This window comes from Brassica oleracea, chromosome C1 (assembly GCF_000695525.1).
Source record: "Brassica oleracea var. oleracea cultivar TO1000 chromosome C1, BOL, whole genome shotgun sequence".
Lineage (NCBI taxonomy): Eukaryota > Viridiplantae > Streptophyta > Magnoliopsida > Brassicales > Brassicaceae > Brassica > Brassica oleracea.
The window spans coordinates 20,246,305-20,251,898 of NC_027748.1; the positions used below are offsets into that span (position 1 = coordinate 20,246,305).

Below are 5,594 nucleotides of genomic sequence, written 5' to 3' on the forward strand. Positions count from 1 at the left end.
TTGCGTCGCTTCTGTCAAAGAGGCTTGACTGTAGGATCGACGTTTAATTCGTTAGTTGTTATAGCCGAATCAATTCCTTTCATGTCTGACATGGACCACGCGAATGTGGACACATTCGTCTTGAAAAAGTTGAGAACTGACTGCTGCATATCTTCAGACAGATACGCACCAATCCTTGCGGTCCGGCTTGGATCGGTATCGTCAATAGGTAACTCGAGAACTTCGCCTTCCTGGGAGCAGACTTTATAGGTTGGAGGAGAAACGGAGTTAACCGATAGAGACGATCGTTGGAGTTTAACTGTGGCAACTAGGAGTTCCCTAGCGGCTTTTTGATCCCCTCGCAATGTTTTGATTTTGTCCGTCTATACCGGGGAACTTAACACACTGGTGATAAGTAGATGGAATGGCCTGCATTGAGTGTATCCAGGGGGTTCCAAGTATAGCGTGGTAAGGAGCCTTCGTGCTTACAACGGCAAACTTGACAGTTCGAGTAACTCCATAAGCGCGTACCGGAAGGCGGATTGTTCCCAGTATTGTTTCGGAGGATCCGTTGAAGCCGGTTAATGTTCTGGAGGACGGTTTTATGTCGTCGAGATCGACTCCCATCTTCTACAGAGTTCCTCGGAAGATGAGGTCGACATAGCTTCCTGTATCAACGAGGACCTTGGTGACGTCGTACTACCCAATTCCAAGGATGACAAGAAGAGGGTCGTTGTGGGGTACGTGAATCCCCTCAGCGTCATCCGGTGAAAAAGTTATCGGAGGGTGACTTTGCGGCATAGTCGGCCACCTCTGCGAAGTCGCGACCTGTCGACGGTAATCCTTGACAGAGCGAACAGAATTGCCGCAAGGAGGTGATCCGCCCATAATGACGTTTAGCTGCTGTCTCGTTTTTACTCGCTTGGAGTCTAAGAAGGCGCGTAAATCGGTTGATACGTTTTTGTCATTTTTTTACGACGGAGTGTCGTTGCTTGACGTCTTAGTTTGCTCCAAACGCCTTTGGAGGTCAGTGGATTTTGAACGATTGAGACGGATGCAAAGATCGCATGCTCCTGCGTTGAGTTTATCTCGAAGGTCACCGTTTGGGCGCTCTTTGGGATCGGGGTCACCTGTTGAGATACGCCGGGACTTCTGTGCATCCAACGTTGTTCGGAGATCATTGTGCATGGAGCTGTTGCTACTTTCGGATTCGAACTTTCGTTTCAGAACATCTCTCAAATCTTCGAGTACAGGTGTGTCATCGTTCTCGTCATTCGACGATAAGGTTTTCTGAGAGAGTATAACCTCAATGCGCCTGTGGTTAGCTGGTTGCTCTTCGTCGGCTGAGGCGTCTCCCTCGCTGTTACCCTTCGGAGCATCCTCCTCGTCATCTCGTTGTTGAGTTTCGCTATGTCGACCTTTGCCTGTAGCTTTGCGCTGGGCTCTCCTTTCTTTATTCTTGCTCCAGCTCTTGCCGTTCTTCGGCTAGCCTTTAGGGGTTCGAACTTGAAGTCGCCACTTGCTAGGGATGAGAGGTAGTGCGCATAGAGTGACTTGCACTCTGTCGTATCGTGCCCTTTTACGTCGTGATATTTGCAGTGTTTGGTGAGATCGACGGTTCTGTAAGGTCATGCCGCTGAACTTTCTGCTTGTTGTAGTCTGCGTCGAGCAAACGGCGTCGACTGGTTTGTCGGATGAATCGAGCTCCCTTACCCACTTGTTCCAACCTTCTCTGCGGACTACGAGAGTTGAAACCGGTACGTTGTTCTCATTGACGACATAAATGTATCCATCTTTGCGGCCGTTTTTCTCGATTGGGGCATGTTGGCGCGGTCTTGTCGCGTGTTGGCGTTTTTAGCCGCTGGAGCTTTGGGTGCGTTCATCTTGCTGAGAGTGGCATTAGTATCTTCTTCCATTCTGATGAAATTATCAGAGCGCGCGATAGCATCCTGGAGTGACGTAGTTGGGTTTTGGTATAAATCCTCTCGGAATTTAGAACGAACCCACAATGTGTTCCTCAGAGCGTCGATGGCAATAACGTCTGGGATTTCAATCCTCGAGACTACGGCTTTGAACTTCTCCATGTAGTCGCGGAGGCTCTGGTCCTTGGTTTGGTTAAGGTTCCACAAGCTAGAGGCGGTAGCGCTGCGCTTGGTGAACATAATGTAAGTCTTGAGGAAAGCTGCTGACAAGTCACGGAAGCTTCCGATGGAGTTTTCCTCTAACTGGGAGAACCAGGTTAGGGTTTGCTCGTGGAGAGTTTCAACGAACAGTTGGCAATAGCATGCGTCCCTTTCTTCACCAGAGAGTCGAGCCTGCGCCATCGCGATGTTGAAAGCTGTCATGTGTTCCACCGGGTCTCCGCCGGGTTTGTACTCGGGTAGGCGCAGCTTCTCTATCTTTCCGAGTTGCACACTAGTCAACGCGCTAGTGAAAGGGGTGCGTGATGTTGCGGCGAGCACGCTCTCGATTTGCGGGGCCGCGCTGGTTACCTGATGGATCTTCTCGCTCATTTGTTGGAATATGAGTTTGAGCTCGGCGATCTCGCGTATGGTTGCGAGATCGGAGCCTACTGGGGGGGTGTCAGCGAGAAGGGTTTCATTAGGCTCCGAGTCGTCTGAGACGTGGTCGCCTCCGGTCGTCGTTGGTTTGGTGTTAAAGAGGCGACGGCGTATCTGCTGGGGACGGCTCGTTTGGCCATCAGGAGTTGTGAGTGTCGCGACCAAAGCAGCTAATTGGTCGTTGGTCGTCTTTTGGACTTCGTCTTGATGAGCGAGTCAAGCCATGATAGAGCTCATGAAATCTGCGGCGATGGGTGGCGCGGCTTCGGGCGTAAGGGTTGGTTCTCCGCCCGGAGCGCCGAAGGTGGCGTCGTTTTGAACCATGTAGATCTAGAACGTTACTTTAGTCAGCCCCACGGTGGGCGCCAATTGTTTGAACGAGATTCAGTCGACTAGAGTGAAAGAAGTCAGAAATGGGATGACTAAAGACGTTTTATTAGATTCGAACTGAAGGGTTACAAGAGTGACAGGAAAGTGAGAGAGCAACAAGATCAAAGAGATCGCATAAAACCCTAGATCTAGCCGCTTAGTATGTAAAATCACCAAAAGTCCTATTTCTTGTTGCTTCATCTCCCCCTTTTATAGGTCTTCTGTCCTTGATGCCCTAATTTCGTACCTCTTTGGACCTTGATGCGAGAGACCGAGTATGCGAGCCTGGACAAAGTTCCCTCTAAGCCGGGTACTTTCGGTCGGCTTACTCGACCGGCTAAAAGTATTCTAAGGTCGAGCTGACGTGTTTAGCCGCCGAGCCGACCAAACTAATCCAACTTGCTGGATTAGGACCGGTTATTCTATAGGCCTTGTGGAGAGATGTAATCCATCTCCTACAAAATCCATGTCAAAGAGCTCGTTACGGAAGAGAAACACAAATAACAATATGATTGCATAACGAATAATTGTAATTTTTCTAGAACACAAACCTTGCTACTGGGATCACCCTAAAACGTATATAGCTTGCTCGAATAGTTTTGTTCAGTTTCGTAAAACTCAAAGATGACATAAATTCGCTTCAGGCATGGAAAACCGCAATATCACTAAACTTTAGAATCAGATCACCCATCAAATCCCACACAGGTTTCCTCTGACATAGGTTGCAGTGGCATGAGCAAGCACTTAATTATATCAGAAAACCACATACCTCTCACAATTTAACAGAACAATCACAAATCTCTGCGGAACCCACAAATCAAAACTCCTAATTCAGAATTCTCTGCAAAACCCACATACCGTAACTCACAATTTGTCAGCAAAATTAAAGAAAGTTCTCTGATTAAACAGTAAGATAGATCTCGAATCGGACCCAAACCATACGAAGGATCCAGAAAAACCTTTCCCAATGAAAACCCTTAGAACTTTGCCATTATCTAATTAAACCTAACTACAATCAAAGAGAGATAATCAACCAACCAGTAGATCTCCTCGCTGCGCTTTTGGAGTGAAGAAACAAACCATCACCTCCGACAGAGAAGCCGATACAAGACTTTAGGTTTGAACCGGATAAGTTTTTGCCTTACGGACGGCACCATCAGCCCAACCGGATTTTCACACAAAACGAGTTAGTTTAATTGAAACTATTTTCTTATTATTCAAATTTCAGAAGTTTTATTATTTTTTTGTCAAAATTTCAAGTTTTATATGAATGAAAATGTCATTTCTCCGATCAACATTCTCTAACTAGCTTCCCTCGAGACAAAAAAGTTGAAGAAAGACTAATCAAAAAGAGAAGGAAGACGAGGAGGATCATGACGATCCTCATACTTTAGATGCTGTGACAGTACCCCATTGGATAACTCGAAACCCAACTTGCCAAATCAATGCTTCATGGATCGGTAATGGCAGTGTTGAATCATTCGGACTACGTGCGTGCAATATAAACCTCTGGGCCTTACTTTCTTAGATGGAAGGACTACTTTTGGCGGTCTCGTATGTGAGAGACATGAGGATCCTCTCGATCCGCTTCGAGACGGACTGCTCAGACCCAGTGGATCTGACTACGAGCAAGATGGATTGGCCAACTTTTGCTTCGGAGATTCATACTTTCCAAAGTTTACAAGATAACTTCGGTACTGCAAAATTATTTCATATTTTCTAGAATGAGAATGGTGAGGCGGACTAATTAGCGAAAGAGGCTAGGAACAGAGGTTTTATTTTCTCTAATATAGATCAGACACTGTCAAATAGAAGTGCTCTTTGTTGAAACGTTTTGTCTGACCAAAACTTGGTATAAGAAAATTGGTAGCCGACAAAAAAATATATATGAATGAGATTTGGAAGAATTAAGAGCTTCTCTCTTTTCTTTAGAGAGAGAAAAAGCTATCTCCTCTTCCCTCTTTATCAACCCCAATTTTTAGAGGGATGAAATTGTTTTGTTCTTTTACTATAAATAGTTTGATTAGAAGATCAATTATCATTCTGCATGTCGGATTTTAGTTTGCTAGGCAAACTTTTTTACTGCTTTTCAATACATAGTCAGAGTAACATCTTCATGTATATTATGTGTAACGCTTTGACTTTCCACGGCTAATGGGCCTCCTACGTCTGCTTTCTCGGCATGTGGGCCTCATTCCGTGCGACAGACGATGCACTAATTTTTCGAAAGCTCATTAGTCTTGTTTACTGATCATGTCATCACCACATGACCTTTCTCCGTGTGTTGGCCTCATTCACATGATATCGCAAATCACTTTTCGATATGTCACCCATCCTTCTACTACTCCAGTTCAAGCACGCTCACTACAAGAAAACAGGGGGATTCTGATGGCCGAAATCGTCGGAAATTCGTCGGAATCGGTCTATTCCGACGAATTTCCGACGAACCCGTCCGTCGGTATCGTTTCGTCGGAAAAAAAAAATTCGTCGGAATTTCGTCAGAAATTCCGACGACTTTCTGACGAATACCGAGAAACGTCATTCTGACGAACTTCCGACGATATTACGATGCGGCTACACGAGACCAGAGTTCATCGGAAAACTACAATTCCGACGAACGTGGTTCCTCGGTTTATTCCGACGAACTTTGGGCGTCGGAATTTACCGACGGACATCGGTCGTCGG

General features: G+C 46.1%; 1 pseudogene; it reads right to left on the reverse strand.

Annotated features, from left to right (window-relative positions):
• Positions 1 to 3,740, reverse strand: part of LOC106334439 — an 18,813-nt pseudogene extending 15,073 nt beyond the window's left edge.
• Positions 3,741 to 5,594: the final 1,854 nt, after the last annotated feature.